This window comes from Sapajus apella, unplaced genomic scaffold (genome assembly GCF_009761245.1).
Source record: "Sapajus apella isolate SASKATOON/1434 unplaced genomic scaffold, GSC_monkey_1.0 scaffold201, whole genome shotgun sequence".
In the NCBI taxonomy this organism is placed as follows: Eukaryota; Metazoa; Chordata; class Mammalia; order Primates; family Cebidae; genus Sapajus; species Sapajus apella.
The window spans coordinates 247,636-266,690 of NW_022437141.1; the positions used below are offsets into that span (position 1 = coordinate 247,636).

The 19,055-nt window shown below is 47.7% G+C and overlaps 1 non-coding gene across 1 annotated transcript; it reads right to left on the bottom strand.

Annotated features, from left to right (window-relative positions):
• Positions 1-17,998: 17,998 nt before the first annotated feature.
• On the bottom strand, positions 17,999-18,156 carry LOC116543973. The gene has a single exon (XR_004265769.1). It is a non-coding gene; the product is annotated as a U1 spliceosomal RNA (small nuclear RNA).
• Between the last annotated feature and the right edge of the window lie 899 nt (positions 18,157-19,055).

Sequence of the window (19,055 nt, forward strand, 5' to 3'; positions counted from 1 at the left end):
CTCAGCCTCCCAAAGTGCTGGGATTACAGGCCTGAGCCACTGCGCCCAGCCTGGAAGACTTTTTATAATGAAAAAAAATTTTTTTAAAGAATGTATTTCCTGATTCCTCAATAACTGTCTCTTTCAGTTGAACAATAAATCTTACTTAGCACCAGCTGTGTTCCCATCACTGGGCTCAGTCCTGAGGATTCTGTAGCAGATGAGAAATGACCCTGTCCTTGGTCTGCTCACAGCCTAGCGAGGGACAGACTTTCAACCTATCTGGGAGCGTGGCTGCTTCAAATCAGCCTATGGGACCAGCTGTTCGTGCTTCCTGTTGCCCAGAACTACTTCTGTAAGGGGGAAAGAGAAGGGTAGGAGCGTGTCCTGCAGCTGGAAACCCAAGCCAGGCAGGGAGCCACCAAGGTAGTAGCTGCCAGCCTGTATCCATAATCCTTGGGACTCCTCACATTGCCAGCCACTCTTCACCCAAGGCCTGGTGGAAATAAAGCTGGACTAAGTAACACCTCTCCTGTGGAAAATTGTTTCTGCATGCCGACATTCAATCTCTTTCTCTCTCTCTCTCTCCTCTCTCTCTCTCATGCTGATCAGAACTGTGAGTTACAAAAAAAAATAAATAAATGAGAAGATGTAATCAATTATTACATAGTAAACTTCATTGGTTTGGCAGGAGATATCTTTCCCATCTTGGCCCACAGAGGAGGAAATCCTAGAAGGGATGATTGAAGTGTGGGACCAACACATTGGTGGGTCTATGCTACCCCCTACTGGTCGCGGGTGGTATGACAGCCAAGACAGGTCAAGGCTTCCAGCAGCGATGGAGTCACCGCAGCGGTGACATTTCTGGACTGTTGTCACCTTCAGTGGAGGGATTGTGCAGTCACTGGGGATATCCAAAACCCAGATGATTGAGAAGAATTCCCCAGGGATCTCTTCCCTCCCTTTTGCCATTACTCAGTAGGAGCCTCCTTAAAAAAGGAAAAAGGGGGCCGGGCACGGTGGCTCAAGCCTGTAATCCCAGCACTTTGGGAGGCCGAGGCGGGTGGATCACGAGGTCAAGAGATCGAGACCATCCTGGTCAACATGGTGAAACCCCATCTCTACTAAAAATACAAAAAATTAGCTGGATATGGTGGCGCGTGCCTGTAATCCCAGCTACTCAGGAGGCTGAGGCAGGAGAATTGCCTGAACCCAGGAGGCGGAGGTTGCGGTGAGCCGAGATCGCGCCATTGCACTCCAGCCTGGGTAACAAGAGCGAAACTCCGTCCCAAAAAAAAAAAAAAAAAAAGGGAAAAAGGGGTAGGGTGTGATGGCTCATGCCTGTAATCCCAGCACTTTGGGAGGCTGAGGTGGGCGGATCACCTGAGGTCAGGAGTTCGAGACCAGCCTGGCCAATATAGCGAAACCCCCATCTCTACAAAATATTAGCCGGGCCTGTTGGTGCGCGCCTAAAATCCCAGCTACTCGGGAGGCTGAGGCAGGAGAATCACTTGAACCCAGAAGCCAGAGGTTGCAGTGAGCTGAGATTGCACCATTGCACTCCAAACTGTGCAACAAAGCAAGACTCTGTCTAAATAAAAGAAAAAGGAAAAGGGGCTGAGTGCAGTGGCTCACACCTGTAATCCCAGCTCTTTGGGAGGGTGAGGAGGAAGGATCACTAGAACCCAGGAGTTCAAGACCAGCCTGGGCAACAGGGCAAGACCCCATCTCTACAAAAAATACAAAAAACAGCTGGGCATGATAGTGCATACCTGCAGTGCCAGCTGCTGGAGAAGCTGAGGTGGGAAGATTGTTTGAGCCTGGAAGGTCAGGGCTACAGACAGCAAAGAATTACATCACTGCATCCAGCCTGGGCAACAGAGCAAGATCCTGCTTCAAAAAAAAAAAAAAATGTTATTACACAGTTCAAAAATGAAGCAAAGCCCAAAAGCATGTGCAAAGAAAGTAAAGTCTCTCCTGGCCGGGCTCCACACCTGTAACCTCAGCACTGTGGGAGGCTGAGGTGGGTGGATCATTTGAGGTCAGGAGTTCAAGACCAGCCTGGCCAACATGGTGAAACCAAGTATCTACTAAAAATACAAAAAATTAGCCAGGCATAGTGGTGGGCACCTGTAATCCCAGCTACTCGAGAGGCTGAGGCAGGAGAATCGCTTGAACCCAGGAGGCAGAGCTTGCTGTAAGCTGAGATCACGCCACTGCACTCCAACCTGGGCAACAGAGCAAGACTGTCAAGAAAGAGAGAGAGAGAGAGAGAGAGAGAGAGAGAGAGATCTCCTGAGGCAACTACTCTTAATAGTTTGTTTGTTTTTACAATCCTAATTCTTTTTTTTTTTTTTTTTGAGACGGAGTTTTGCTCTTGTTACCCAGGCTGGAGTGCAATGGCGCGATCTCGGCTCACCGCAACCTCCGCCTCCCAGGTTCAGGCAATTCTTCTGCCTCAGCCTCCTGAGTCGCTGGGATTACAGGCACGCGCCACCATGCCCAGCTAATTTTTTGTATTTTTAGTAGAGACGGGGTTTCACCATGCTGACCAGGATGGTCTCGATCTCTTGACCTCGTGATCCGCCCGCCTCGGCCTCCCACAGTGCTGGGATTACAGGCTTGAGCCACCGCGCCCGGCCAATTCTTTTTTTTTTTTTTAGACGGAGTCTCACTCTGTCATCCAGGCTGGAATGCAGTGGCACGACCTCGGCTCTCTGTAACCTCCACCTCCCAGGTTCAAGCAATTCTCCTGCCTCAGCCTCCCAAGTAGCTGGGACTACAGGTACCCACCACCACGCCCAGCTAATTTTTGTATTTTTAGTAGACATAGGGTTTCGCCATGTTGGCCAGGCTGGTCTTGAACTCCTGACCTCAAGTGATCCACCCGTCTCAGCCTCCCAAAGTGCTGGGATTACAGGCGTGAGTCACCACGCCCAGCCTCTGAACAATTTTAATGTGTCTTTGCAGAGATATTTGGAGCATATGCTGGGGGTGTGTGTGTGTGTGTGTGTGTGTGTGTGTGTTTGACACAAATGATAGCTACACTCTACACTGTTCAGCACCTGCTATTTTCATGTAATAATGTACCTGCCTGTAGATAGTCGACATAGTCTTCCATCATACGGTGTGGCACAATTTACTCACCATTCCCCTCCTAGTAGATATTTAGGTGTGTCTGCCTTTTATTACTACAAACAATGCTAATTGCAGGAAATACCTTGGTACATATATTTGTAGACATATGTGTGTGTGTAAAATATTTTTTTTTAGATGGAGTCTCGCTTTGTTGCCCAGGCTGGAGTGCTCGGCTCACTGCAATCTCCGCCTCCCGGGCTCAAGCGATTATAGGCATGAGACACCGCATCCAGCCAAATAAATTTGTAAGTATGACAATTCTGGGTCAAAGATTATGTGCTCTTAAATTTTTTATAGATTTTTCACACAATTGCCCTCCAAAAATTGTGTACCAATTTACAACCCCCAACAACGGATGAGGTCACTTGTTTCCCCAAACCCTCACAAGCATGTTATTATCAGGCCTTTTGATCTTAGGTAATGACTCTTTAAAAGTCCTGGGTGCAGAGCAGGTGATGATCTTTTTCTTTGGGCAGCGGGTTTCTCCAAGGCAGGGGCTGTGTCTTTCTCATCCCTACATCCCCAGTGCAGGATGTGGCACCATCCTTGGTAGTTACTCAAGAGCTGTTTGCTGAATATTGAGTGAAGAAACAGAGCTGTATTTTGGCAGGCCCAGAGGGAGGGGGTCAAAGGTTAGATCTGAGCAGGAGGCCTGCTCTTTAGGGCCACTGTCTCTTCCAGACCCTGGTCAAGCCTCTGCCCCAAGCCCAAAAGCCCTCCTCTTGCAGGAGTCTCCCAGGTTGCAAGGTCTGACGTTGAAGGCCCAAAACTCCCTGGCCAGCTTTCACCCAGCTCTGCTGCATTCCAGGCATGGACCCCATCATCCCCAAGCTGCCTGAGAACTGGAAACAAACTAGGTGATCAGCTTTAGGGGATCAGTTAAAACACTGTCCAGTAAAACACTATCTGCAATGATGAAAATGTTTTCACTCTGCACTGTCCAATATGGCAGCCACTGGCCACTCATAGCTACTAAGTACTCAAGCTGTAGCTAGTTCAACCAGGGAAATGAATAAATTTTACTTAATTTGGCTGGGTGTGGTGGCTCATGCCTGTAATTCCAGCAGTTTGGGAGGCCAAAGCGGGTGGATCACAAGGTCAGGAGTTCAAGAGCAGCCTGGCCAAGATTGTGAAACCCCATCTCTACTAAAAATACAAAAATTAGTCAGGCATGGTGGCGAGCACCTGTAATCCCAGCTACTCGGGAGGCTGAGGCAGAGAATTGCTTGAACCCAGGAGGCAGAGGTTGCAGTGAGCCGAGATTGTGCCATTGCACTCCAGCCTGGGCGACAGAGTAAAACTCCGTCTCAAAAAAAAAAAAAGAAAAGAAAAAAGAAAAAAATTAGCTATATATGGTGACATGCTCCTGTAGTCCCAGCTGCTTGGGAAGCTGAGGTAGGAAGGTTGCTTGAGCCGGAGAAGTGGAGGCTGCACAAAGCTGAGATCACATCAGTGCACTCCTGTCCGTGTGACACAGAGAAACTCTGTCTCAAAAGTAAATAAATAATAAGGGGGCTGGGCACATGGCTCACACCTGTAATCCCAGCACTTTGGGAGACCAAGGCAGGCAGATCACTCAAGGCCATGAGTTTGAGACCAGCCTGTCCAACAAAGTAAAACTCCGTCTCTACTAAAAATACAAAAATTAGCTGGCTGTGGTGGCGTGCGCCTGTAGTCCCAGCTACTAGGGAGGCTGAGGCAGAAGAATCACTTGAACCCAGAAGGCGGAGGTTTCAGTGAGCCAAAATTGCACCACTGCACTCCAGCCTGGGCAACAGAGTGAGACTTCCTCTCAAAAAAAAGAAGGTAAATGAAAATAAAAGCTAATTGCTTGGTAGCTAACCATGGAGGGCTGCTCTTTCCTTCTTCTTGGCAACTTGTGATAGTCACTACACTATTCTTTCTATGTGACTCACTAGAGGACAGCCCCAGTGAACAGACCAGCAAACACCACAAGAGCCACGCCCCAATGACACAGGGTCCCAAACTTGGCCATGCATCACAATCAGAATTTGCGGGGAGCACAGTCAGGGATCTGTGTCTTTTACAGTTCTCCAGGTAGCTCAGGCAGCTACTGACCTGTCCTTGTCAATGCTTCCCAGTGAAGAGAGGACAGGCTCCATGTCCCAGGTACATATCCCTTCCCTTTAGACAGCAGTCATCACTGACGTCTTCTGTGCCAGAAGACTTCTGTGCCAATGCTGTGCCAGACGCTGAGGCTCTCTACATGTTACCTGAAGGCAAACAGCACCCCAGCCAGCAGGCAGGCCTCCACTGAGCTCAGCGTCCTCTGGAGTGACTGACTTATTCCAGGTCATATTGCTGGTAAATGTCGGAACTAGGATCTGAATCGTCATGAACTCCCTGAGCCTCCATTTTCTTCTCTGAAGAAAAAAAAAAAAATAGTGACAGGATTTTATTGAATTGTTTTGAATATTAAGTAAAATTTCATGTAAAGCACTTAGCAGAGACTTATTTCCAGCAATAAGGTGGACTATATAGGTTGAGAAAAACTCCTGTGGTATAAAACAGCTAGAAATGCTAGATAAAAGATAAAATGTGTATGGGTTTCTTCATTCCTTCCTTCATTCCTTCCTTCATTCCTTCCTTCATTCCTTCCTTCATTCCTTCCTCTTTCTTTCTTTCTTTTTTTTTTGATGGAGTCTCACTGTGTTGCCCAGGCTGGAGTGCAGTGTTGCCATCTCGGCTCACTGCAACCTCTGCCTCCAGGTAACTCAGGCAGTTACTGACCTGTCCTTGTCAATGCTTCCCAGTGAAGAGAGGACAGGCTCCATGTCCCAGGTACATACCCATCTCTACAAAAAAAATACTTAAAATTAGCCATATATGGTAGTACCCACCTGTAGTCCCAGCTACTCAGGAAGCTGAGGTGGGAGGATCACTTGAGCCCAGTAAGCAGAGACTGCAATGAGCCAAGATCATGCTGCCACGCTCCAGCCTGGATGACAGAGCAAGACCTTGTCTCAAAAAAATTTTTTAAAAGAAAGAAGGCCGGACGCGGTGGCTCATGCCTGTAATCCCAGCACTTTGGGAGGCCAAGGCAGGCCGAGGTCGGGAGTTGGAGACCAGCCTGAACAACACGGAGAAACCTCATCTCTACTAGAAATACAAAATTAGGCGGGTGTAGTGGTGCATGCTTGTAATCCCAGCTACTCAGGAGGCTAAAGCAGGAGAATTGCTTGGACCCAGTAGGCGGAGGTTGCGGTGAGCCGAGATCACGCCATTGCACTCCAGCCTGGGCAACAAGAGCAACACTCTGTCGAAAGCAAAGAAAAGAAAAGAAAAGCAAAGAAAGAAAGAGAGAGAGAGAGAGAGGGAGGGAGGAAGAGAGGAAGGGGCCAGGTGTGGTGGCTCACGCCTGTAATCCCAACACTGGGAGGCCAAAGCCAGTGGATCACTTGAGGTCAGGAGTTCAAGACCAGCCTGGCCAAGATGGTGAAACCCCATCTCTACTAAAAATACAAAAATTAGCCAGACAGGCATGGTGGCAGGTGCCTATAATCCCAGATACTGGGGAGGCTGAGGTAGGGAATTGCTTGAACCCAGGAGGTGGAGATTGCAGTGAGCCAAGATCACGCCACTCTCAAAAAAAAAAAAAAAAAAAAAAAAAAAAGAAGGAAGGAAGGAAGGAAGGGTCAAGGGAGCCCAAAAGGTGATATCCTTGGGTAGTAATGGGAAAATCATCCACCCTTCAGAAAGCGATGGTAGGGATACTTGCCTACCTCAATCTATCAATAAGATATAGCTATTCTACAGTTGTATGTACCTAATAACATAGCTTTAAAAATCATAAAACAGCAATAGTAGGAAAAATAGACAAATCTACCAATGGAAGATTTAAATCACCTCCCTCCGGAATTGGTACATCAAGTGGACCAAAAATTCAGTAAAGATTTAAAAGATTTGAGCGATGCAATCAGCAAGCATAATCTAATAGAATATTTTAAATACTCCAGCTCAAACAGTTTGTGAACACGCTTTTATTTTCAGACACACATGAACCATTTACAAAAATGACCACATATCAGGTTATAAAGCAGTCTCCATCAGCTCAAAAAATTATATAGACCACATTCTCTAACAGCAATATAATTAAATTAGAAATCAACAATATTGGCCGGGCGTGGTGGCTCACCCCTGTAATCCAAGCACTTTGGAGGCCAAGGCGGGCAGATCACCTGAGGTCGGGAGCTCAAGACCAGCCTGACCAACATGGTGAAACCCCATCTTTTTTTAAAAAAAAAAAGAGAGAGAGAAATCAACAATATTTAAAAATAACCCCGGCTGGGCGCAGTGGCTCACGCCTGCAATCACAGCACTTCGGGAGACTGAGGTGGGCAGATCACTTGTGGTCAGGAGTTCGAGACCAGCCTGGCCAACATAGCGAAACTCCGTCTCTACCAAAACTACCAAAATTGGCTGGGTGTGGTGACAGGCACCTGTAATCCCAGCTACTCAGGAGGCTGAGGCAGGAGAATCACTTTAAACCGGGAGGCAGAGTTTGCAGTGAGCTGAGACTGTGCCACTGCACTCTAACCTGGGCGACACGGTGAGACTCCATCTCAAAAAACAAACAAACAAACTAGGGCAGATGAGGCCCATCCAATCTGCAGCCAAATAGACTGTGACTCACAGATGCCCAGAGCTGCTGAGCTGAGAGGAGACAGTGGACTAAGGGACCCCCCCCTAGAAAACCCAGGTCCATTCTCAGGGCTAGGGGAGCAGATCATAACATCTGGCAGGTGTTTGATGAATGCTAACAGAAGGCAAAATTATGGAAGACCCGCTGAACACCACACGCTGGGCCTGTGAAAGGGTCTCATTAGTTTCATCCTTGTGGCAATACATCCAGGTTGGTGTTACTAATCCCATTATTTCATTAAGATGTGGAGACTGGGGCACTGAGCAGCTTAGTGACATATCCAAGTTCAAGAAAATGGCAGAGTCCTAGCCAGAGCAATCAGACAAGAGAAAGAAATAAAGGGCATCCAAATTGGGGAAGAAGAAGTCAAACCGTCCCTGTTCACCAGTCATGTGATTATATACCTAGAAAACCCTAAAGATTCATCCAAAAAGCTTCTAGATTTAATAAACAAATTCAGTAAAATGTCAGGATACAAAGTCAGTGTGCACCAGTCGGTAGCACTGCTATATGCCAACAATAACCAAGCTGAGAATCAAATCAAGAATCCAACCTTTTTTACAATTGCTGCAAAAAATAATAACAAAATACTTAGGAATATACCTAACCAAGGAGGCAAAAGATCTTCATAAGGAAAGCTACAAAACATTGCTAAAATAAATCACAGATGACACAAACTATTGGAGACACATTTCATGCTCATGAATGGTTAGAATCAGTATTGTGAAAATGACTACACTGCCTAAAGGAATCCAAAAAGTCAATGCAATTCCCATCAAAATACCATCATCATTCTTCACAGAACTAGAAAAAACAATCCTAAAATTCATATGGAACCAAAAAAGAGCCTTCAGAGCCAAAGCAAATGCTAAGCAAAAAGAACCAATCTGGTGGCATCACATTACCTAACTTCAAACTATACTATAAGGCCGTAGTCACCAAAACAGCATGGCACTGGTGTAAAAACAGGCACACAGACCAATGGAACAGAATAGAGAACCGAGAAATAAAGCCAAACACTTACAGTCAACTGATTTTTAACAATGCAAACAAAAACATAAAATGGGGAAAGGACACCCTATTCAACAAATGGCTGGGATAATTGGCAAGCCACATGTAGAAGAATGAAACTGGATTCTCAACTCTCACCTTATACAAAAATCAGCTCAAGATGAATCAAACACTTAAATCTAAGATTTGAAACGATAAAAATGCTAGAAGATAATATGTGAAAAACTCTTCTAAACATTGGCTTCAGCCAAGACTTCATGACCAAGAACCCAAAAGCAAACACAACAAAAGCAAAGATAAATAGATGAGACAGCAAAAGAAATAATCAGCAGAGTAAATAGACAACTCACAGAGTGGGAGAAAATCTTCGCAAACTACACATCTGACAAAGGACACTTGTACACACATGTTTATAGCAGCACAATTCACAATTGCAAATATATGGAACAAGCCCTAATGCCCATCAATTAATGAGTGGCTAAAGAAAATGTTATATATATATATGTGTGTGTGTGTATACACATATATATGTATATGTATATGCGTATACATATATACGTATCATATACACAGACATAAAAGGTATATCTGTATATATATATGTATATATATATATGCACACATATATATCTAGATATATGTGTGTGTATATATAGATATATATACATATACACACACACCCTGGACTATTACTCATCCATAAAAAGGAACAAAATCATGGCGTTTGCAGCAACCTGGATGAAGTTGGAGACCATTATTCTAAGCAAAGTAACTCAGAAATGGAAAACCAAACATATGTTCTCACTTATAAGAGAACACAAAGGTATAAGAATGAACAATGGACTTTGGAGACACTCGGGTAAGGCTGGGAGGGGGATGAGGGATAGAAGACTACGTACTCAATGGAAGCCGGGCGCGGTGGCTCACGCCTGTAATCCCAGTACTTCGGAAGGCTGAGGCGGGCGGATCACAAGGTCAAGAGATTGAGACCATCCTCGCCAACATGGTGAAACCCCGTATCTACTAAAAATACAACAAAATTAGCTGGGTGTGGTGACATGCGCCTGTAGTCCCAGCTACTTGGGAGGCTAAGGCAGGAGAATCACTTGAACCCAGGAGGCAGAGGTTACAGTGAGCTGAGATCACGCTACTGCACTCCAGTCTGGACAAAAGGAGTGCAACTCCATAAAAAAAAAAAAAAAAAAAAAAAACCACAATGGGTACAGTGTACAAGCTCAGGTGAGGGGTGCACCAAAATCTCAGAAATCACCACTAAAGAATGTATCTGTGGCCAGGTGTGGTGGCTCACGCCTGTAATCCCAGCACTTTGGGAGGCCGAGGCAGGTGGATTGCCTGAGGTCAGGAGTTCAAGACCAGCCAGGCCAACATGGTGAAACCCAGTCTCTACTAAAAATACAAAAACAATTAGCCAGGCATGGTGCCAGGCACCTGTAATCCCAGCTACTCAGGAGGCTGAGGCAAGGGGACTGCTTGAACCAGGGAGGTGGAGGTTGCAGTCAGCCAAGATCGTGCCGCTGCACTACAGCCTGGGTGAAAGAGCAAGACTCCATCTCAAAAAAAAAAAAAAAAAAAAGAATGTATCCATGTAACCAAATACCACCTGCTCCCCAAAGCCTATTGAAATAATTTTTTTAAAGAACAGGAAACGATAACTTGGGGGGAAAAAGAAAAAGAAAATGGCAGAGCCAAGAAAATAACCCAGAAATTGGGGCCTAGCTCTCCCCACTGTTTCCTCTGTACCAGGGACAACCAGTTTCCAGATATCCCCGTCCCAACAGCCAGCCAACGCAGAGGTCCCTGTGACGAAAGCCAAGCAAGGCCAGGCCTTGGGCAAGCAGCTGAACCTCTTTGCTCATTATTCCATAACTTTTTTTTTTTTTTGAGACAGTCTCACTCTGTCACCCAGGCTGGAATGCAGTGGCCCAATCTTGGCTCACTGTAACCTCCGCCTCCCGGATTCAAGCAATTCTCCTGCCTTAGCCTCCCGAGTAGTTGGAATTACAGACACGTGCCACCACACCCAGCTAATTTTTGTATTTTCAGTACAGACTGGGTTTTGCCATGTTGACCAGGCTGGTCTTGAACTCCCGACCTCAAGTAATCCTCCCGCCTCAGCCTCCCAAAGTGCTGGGATTACAGGCATGAGCCACTGAGCCTGGTCATTATTCCATCACTGTTGATGGGAGGGCCAACTGCATGCTCAGCGCCAAGGGACAGAGAAGAATTAGACCCCAGACTGCCCAAAACGAGCTCACAACCTAGGAAAGGAGTATGAGGGGTCTCTGTTTGCTCTACGGCCACTGAGGGAAAAACACTGAGTCCAGACCTACTTCTGACATAATTCTACCTGGACAGCCACTGGTCAGGGGCAGAGACTCAGGGCTGCCCTCCTGGGTTGTTGAAGGAGGTAAAGTTGAAACCACTGGAAGGTGGGGCTCTCCAGGGAAAAGAACAATTCCAGGCATCCCATCTAATGACAGGAGCTGGGAGAACGTCTTCGCTGAGGTGCGGGAAGTGGCCGGGCTTGGTGGCTCAGGCCTGTAATCTCAGCACTTTGGGAGGCTGAGGTGGGCAGATCACCTGAGGTCAGGAGTTTTCGAGACCAGCCTGACCAACATGATGAAACCCTGCCTCTACTAAAAATACAAAAATAAGCCACACGTGCTGGTAGGTGCCTGTAATCCCAGCTACCTGGGAGGCTAAGGCAGGAGAATCACTTGAACCCAGGAGGCAGAGGCTGCAGTGAGCTGAGATCACGCCACTGCACTCCAGCCTGGGCAATACGGTGAGACTCCATCTCAAAAAAAAAGAAAGAAAACGAAAGACCAGGACCAGCAGAATTTTCCTGACAAGCCACCACCTGCAAAGCTGGCTTCACAGTGGGTCCACCTCTGTACCTCCCAGAGCAGCTGGCATTCTGTCATTTTTGATGAAGGAAATGGGTGGAGACTGGGGCAGCCAAGCCTGGCCTTCTGTGGTTTCAGGGAGAAAGGCGGGTGAGCCAGTCCATTGCCCTGAGAAGAGGTCAAGAGGATGAGGACTACGAAACCGACTGAGTTGGGCAATTAGGGTGTCCCCAGTGGCCTTCAAAAAAGAATACTTTCAATAGCAGCTGCTAAAATTTCAAAGGCAAGTTTGGAAGCGGGAGGGGAAGAAGGCAAGAGAGAGGGCAGAGCCTAAGCCAGGCATCAGGCTTTATTTTTATTTTGAGACAGAGTCTCACTCTTTCGCCAGGATGGAGTGCAGTGACGAAATCTCTGCTCACCAACCTCCGCCTCCTGGGTCCAAGTGATTCTCCTGCCTCAGCCTCCCAAGTAGCTGGGACTACAGGCGCGTGCCACCACGCCCGGCTAATTTTTGTGTTTTTACTAGAGATGGGGGTTTCACCATGTTGGCCAGGATGGTCTCGATCTCTTGACCTCATGATCTGCCTGCCTCAGCCTCCCAAAGTGCTGGGATTACAGGTGTGACTCACCGCACCCAGCCTAATGATGTCATTCTTAGCCTGTTTTGAAAATCTCATTTTTTGACAGACAACTCAGGGGTTAATCCTCAGAGGTTCAGAAGTTCCATGAATTCCTTAAAGTGGAGAACTCCACCCAAAGAATATAATACTGCTTATATTTGCACCAGGGAGGCATAGCCTGAATCTATGCATAAGGAAATACCAGACAAACCTCAAATAGGTGCATTCAATTAAAAGAAAAAAGGTGTGGGGGAGTCCTACTCTGAAAAAATGTCATGAAAGGTAAAAAAGATGAGGAACTGCTCTAGATTAAAGACCAGGCCGGGCACAGTGGCTCATGCCTGTAATCCCAGCACTTTGGGAGGCTGAGTCGGGCAGATCGCCTAACGCCAGAAGTTCGAGACCAGCCTGGCCAACATGGCGAAACCCCATCTCTACTGAAAATACAAAAATTAGCTGGGCATGGTGGCGCATACTTGTAACCCCAGCTACTTGGGAGGCTGAGGCAGGAGAATCGCTTGAACCCGGGAGGCGGAGGTTGCAGTGAGCCAAGATCATGCCATTGCACGCTAGTCTGGGCAACAAGAACAAAACTTGGTCTCAAAAAATAAAAAAGAAGCCTAAAGATCCGAATGTGGTGGCTCATGCCTGAAATCCCAGCACTTTGGGAAGCTGAGGCAGGAGGACTGCTTGAGCCCAGGAGTTCAAGACCAGCCTGGGCAACGTAGGGAGACCTCCGTCTCTACAAAAAATAGTAAAACAATTGGACACAGTGGCTCATGCCTGTAATCTCACCACTTTGGGAGGCTGAGGTAGGCAGATCAGCCTGGGCAACATAGTGAGATTTCATTTCTAAAAGAAGAAAATAAAAATTACCCAGGTGTGGTGGCATGCGGCTGTATTCCAGCTAGTCAAGAGGCTGAGGTGAGAGGCTCTCTTGAGCCCAGGAAGTAGAGGTTGCACTGAGCTATGATCATGCCACTACACTCCAGCCTGGGTGACACACTGATACATTGTCTCGAAAACAAACAAAAAACTAAAAAAAGAAAACATGGCCGGGTGCAGTGGCTCACGCCTGTAATCCCAGCACTTTGGGAGGCCGAGGAGGGCGGATCACAAGGTCAAGAGATCAAGATCACCCTGGCCAACCTGGTGAAACCCCGTCTCTACTGAAAATACAAAAATTAGCTGGGCGTGGTGGCAGACGCCTGTAATCTCAGCTACTTGGGAGGCTGAGGCAGAAGAATCGCTTGAATCTGGGAGGCGGAGGTTGCAGTGAGCCAAGATCGCACCACTGTACTCCAGCCTGGGCGACACAGAGTGAGACTCCGTCTCAAGAAAGGAAGGGAGGGAGGGAGGGAGGGAGGGAAAGAGAAGAGAGAAAGAAAGAGAGAAAGAAAGAACTACCCAAACCAGGAGCTCCCTAAAGTGAGTGGCTTCATGCTACTCTTTTTCCCCAGCGCTGGCCCTCGGTCAGTGTCCTTGTTGAACAGGGTAGTGTTAGGGGCACAGGTGGCGGCCGGAAGGGCAGAGGCCCTCGGCTTAGGGACATTCCTCAGCTCGCAACATTTTCTGATCCGACAGCTGGGGAGGCCGCAGAGCCAGGCCAGGAGTGACTCACCCTTGGAGCTACCAGGGCGGTGGAGGAGCCCTGCCCCGCAGAGACGGCCCCAGCCGGCAGGTGCCGCTGTTGAGCCAGTTCTGGTAGAACCTGCTGAGGCTCCGCCGGGCCCTGGAGACGGTCAGCCCACGGTTTTCTGCCAGAACCCAGCCCACCAGGATCTGTGGGCAGCCTCACTCTTCTTTGCCCCCATCTAGCCTCCGGCTCCCAGGCCCACAGCTTCCCTGCATTCCCGCCGCCATCACGGAAGCCCCAAGGCAACTCCTTGGGATAAAGCCAACTGGAGGAGCGAAGGAGGGCAGGAAGAGGCTTCAATCCTTGGCCCTAAAATCTAAGCTGCAAATTAATCCTCCCCCTTTATTCCACCCTATCTCCCTCTCTCCCTCCTCCCCCTCTCCCTCTCCTCCCCCTCCTTCTCCTCTTCCTCCTCCTTCTTCTCCTCATCTAGGCTTTCAAAACAAACACACACCTCCCCAGCCCATCCCCCAGCCTAGGTCTTTTTGTGGGAGTTGTGGGTCATAGATCCCAGTTCCTTCTGCTGCATCTGGAGATCAGGGTAGAGCTGGAGAAAGGGTGACAGGGTGCTGTGACACTGTTTCTTCCCTGTCTAGGAAGGAATTGCTCTTGCAGCCCCTCTGCAGTCGTGGGGGCTGGGGAGCTGGCCCTTTAGGCTCTCCCCTGACCTACTCAAACTCAGGATGAATAGGGCCTAAAGAGGTCATTTTGTCCATCCCCTGGCTCCAGGAAGGAACATAACCATGCAAAGTTCTTCCGATCCTACATACATTCACTAATTCCTTCAACAGCCCTTCACTGTTGTGCGAGTACTGATATGTGTGAGTACCAGGAGCTTTACCTAATGCTAAAAGCACCTTAAATTCTCACTAGGACCATCAGAGATGGGTGCTCACTCTAAACTGACTTGTCCGAAGATCCAGTTCAATCCAGGCTTCTCTGTGACTCCTTCCAACCCATGCAGTGGAATTCATCTCATTCAGCTTTGGGGCTGCCAGTGCACCTCAAATAATATCCCAGTTACTTGTCTCATTGGCTTCTAACGATTTGTCTTCATGAGACCCTCCCACACACCTCCATTACAAGACGGTGCCAGACCACAGCAACTAGGGAGAGTGAAGCCTGGAGGTTCTGCACTAGCCCTCACTATGTGGCCTTAAAGTTCCCTAACTTCGGCCAGGCGCAGTGGCTTACGCCTGTAATCCCAGCACTTTGGGAGGCCAAGGCGGGCAGATCACAAGGTCAGGAGTTCAAGACCAGCCTGGCCAATATGGGGAAACCCATCTCTACTAAAAATACAAAAATTAACCGGGCATGGTGGCAGGCGCCTGTAATCCCAGCTACTCGGGAGGCTGAGGCAAGAAAATCGCTTGAACCTCAGGAGGCAGAGGTTGCAGTGAGCCAAGATCATGCCACTGCACTCCAACCTGGGTGACAGAGCGAGACTCCATCTCAAAAAAAAAAGAAAGAAAAGGAAGTTCCCTTCTTTGAGTTCAATTTCTTATCTGTAAACAGGGTTAGTAGCAATACCTTCCTCATGGAGTTGATGTGCAGGTAAAATAAAAAGATGATATAAAGGCTGGGCACAGTGGCTCATGACTATAATCCCAGTCCTTTGGGAAGCCGAGGCTGGCAGATCGCTTGAGGTCAGTAGTTTGAGACCAGCCTGGCCAGCATAGTGAAACCCCATCTACTAAAAATACAAAAATTAGCCATGCATGGTGGCATGTGCCTGTAATCCCAGCTACTCGGGAGGCTGAGGCATGAGAATCACTTGAACCCAGGAGGTGGTGGTAACCGTGAGCCAAGAGCCAAGATTGCGTGATTGCACTCCAGCCTGGGTGACAGAACTAGACTCTGTCTCAACAACAACAACAACAACAGCAAAGCGGGGCTCGGATGGTTCTGGGTACAGATAGAGTTGTTTCTCTTTTTTTTTTTATTTGCTGCTTTCGTGAGTCAGGGTCTCACTCTTGTCCAGGGTGGAGTGCTATGGGAGGCCTCAGCTCACTGCAGTTTCTGCCTCCCAGGCTCAAGCAATCCTCCCACCTCAGCATCCCAAGCAGCTGGAACCACAGGCACGTGCCACTGTGCCCAGCTAATTTTTTGTATTTTGAGTAGAGACAGTGTTTCACCATGTTGCCCAGGCTGGTCTTGAACTCCTGGGCTCAAGTGATCTGCCCGCCTTGGCCCCTGAAAAGTGATGGGGCTGCAGGCGTGAGCCACCGTGCCTGGCCAGTTGTTTCTTCATTGCGTGTGGTTACACAGGTGTGTTGACTATGAATATTCATTAAGCTGTACACTTACTATTTATCTACATTTTTGTATAAAGTTTTTACATTTCCCTATTTTTTTTTTTTTTTTTGAGATGCAGTTTCACTCATGTTACCCAGGCTGGAGTGCAATGGCGCGATCTCGGCTCACCGCAACCTCCGCCTCCTGGGTTCAGGCCATTCTCCTGCCTCAGCCTCCTGAGTAGCTGGGATTACAGGCACGCACCACCATGCCCAGCTAATTTTTTGTATTTTTAGTAGAGACGGGGTTTCACCATGCTGACCAGGATGGTCTCGATCTCTTGTCCTCGGGATCCACCCGCCTCGCCTCCCAAAGTGCTGGGATTACAGGCTTGAGCCACCGCGCCCGGCCAGTTTTTACATTTCTATAAAAAATTACCCTTAATATAAAAAACGACAAAGACAAATGAATTGAGTTACATGTATTACGTAAGTAAATCTTAAAACGTTTTAAGTTAGCAGCAAGTCATAAGATTTCGATGGCCGGGCGCAGTGGCTCACCACTGTAATCCCAGCACTTTGGGAGGCTGAGGCGGGCGGATCATCTGAGGTCAGGAGTTTGAGATCAGCCTGGCCAACATGGTGAAACTGGTCTCTACTAAAAATACAGAAAATTAGCCGGGCATGGTGGCAGACGCCTGTGATCCCAGCTACTCAGGAGGCTGAGGCGGGAGAATCGCTTGAACCCAGGAGGCGGAGGTTGCAGTGAGCTGAGATCGCACCACTGCACTCCAGCCTGGGTGACAGAGTGAGACTCCGTCTCAATAAAAAAAAAGATTTTGGTAGTATGATTCATAGAAATTTTTAAAGTGCTTAACACTACGTATTATTTAAGCATTCATACCTAGGTAGCACAAATAAAAGACATGCAAAGGGCTGGGCACGGTGGCTCACGCCTGTCATCCCAGCACTTTGAGAGTATGAGGTAGGTGGATCAGCTGAGGCCAGGAGTTAGAGACCAGCCTCGCCAACATGGTGAAATCTCATCTCTACTAAAAATACAAAAATTAGCTGGGTGTGGTGACCAGGTGCCTGTAATCCCAGCTACTCCGGAGGCTGAGGCAGGAGAATCAACTGAACCCGAGAGGAAGAGGTTATGGTGAGCCAAGATCAAATCATTGCACTCCAGCCTGGGCAACAGAGTGAGACTGTGTCTCAAAAAAAAAAAAAAAAAATTGCAGAGGGGTGATAAACGCTGAAGGCACAACAGAGGTTTTCTTTCAGTGGGAGAGAAGGAAATGAGATATGCACCAAGGAAAAGGTTTCAGAAGCTTTTCTAGGCTGGGAGTGGTGATTCTTCTCTATAATCCTAGCCATTTTGGGAGGCTAAAGTAGGAGGATCACTTGAGGTCAGGAGTTTGACTCCAGCCTGGACAACATAGTGACACCTCATCTCTACAAAAAATTTAAAAATGAACCAGGCTTGGTAGTGTGTACCTGTAGTGCTAGCTGTTCTGGAATGACGCTGGAGGACTGCTTAAGCCCAGGGGTTGGAGGCTGCACTGAGCTGTGATCAAGCCACTTCACTCCAGCCTGGGCAACAGAGTGAGACTCTGTCTCTAAAAATTTTTTAAGTCTTTCTAGCTTTATTTTTTAAACTGGATGGTTCTTATCAGGGGTGTCCATTTTATTATTCTAAATACTTTACATTTTTCTGATTAATATAGTTAAAAAAAACTCTCAGTAAAAGAAAGAAAGAGGGAGAGAAAGAACAAAAAGAAAAGAGAAAAGAAAGCGAGGAAGGGAGGAAATTATGTGTTTTTTTTTTTTGTTTTTTGGGTTTTTTCATTCAGGGAAAAGCACAAATGCAGTACCCCACTATCACAAATTATGCAGTCGACTTTCCCACATTTGGGGAAATTGCAGGGGTCAGCACATCCGGAGTGCAATGGATAACCCTGGGAAAACCACCTTCGTGACCATGGTATCTCCCCTGCCAGGTAAGTATGATGTCTTATTTATCTTCGTCTTTCCAGCATCTCCAACCCAGTGCTGACACTCAGCAAGTGCTTGGTGAATGAAAGATCATTTGAACACTTGGCCAGTAAAGCTTCAGAACCAGGGTTTGATGCCAGACCCTCCTATGCCAGATCCCAAGTCCAGGGCCTTCCCTACTCTTCCACAACCGGGGTTGGGGGGTGACTGGAGAGGGAGAGCAATAGTAGAGACCCCAACCTGACTCAGCAGCATGTGCATCTGAACCGAATTACAGAATTACCAAATTACAGGGCACAGTGGAAGAACAAAACTTCATTTGTCAGAACTCTGCAAATTCAGGGCCTGGCACGGTGGTTCACGCCTGTAATCCCAACACTTTGGGAGGCCAAGGCGAGCTGATCACTTGAGGTCAAGAGTTCAAGACCAGCTTGGCCAACATGGCACTTTGGCAGGCCGAGGTGGGCAGATCACGAGATCAGGAGTTCAAGACCAGCCAGGCCAACATGGTGAAACCCCATCACTACTAAAAATACAAAAATTAGCTGGGCATGGTGGTGCATGCCTATAATCCCAGCTACTCAGGCAGCTGAGGCAGGAGATTTGCTTGAATCCGGACCTGAGGGGCAGAGGTTGCAGTGAGCTGAGATTGAGCCACTGCACTCCAGCCTGGGCGACAAAGTGAGACCCTGTCTCAAAAAAAAAAACAAAAACACAACAATTAGCCGGGCCTGGTGGCAGGCACCTGACCTGCTCAAATCTTTTAATAATTTGATTTTAGGCCGGGCACAGTGGCTCACGCCAAAGTGCTGTAATCCCAGCACTTTGGGAGGCAGAGGCAGGCGGATCATGAGGTCAAGAGATCCAGACCATCCTGGCCAAGAAGGTGAAACCCCATCTGCAGTAAAATAC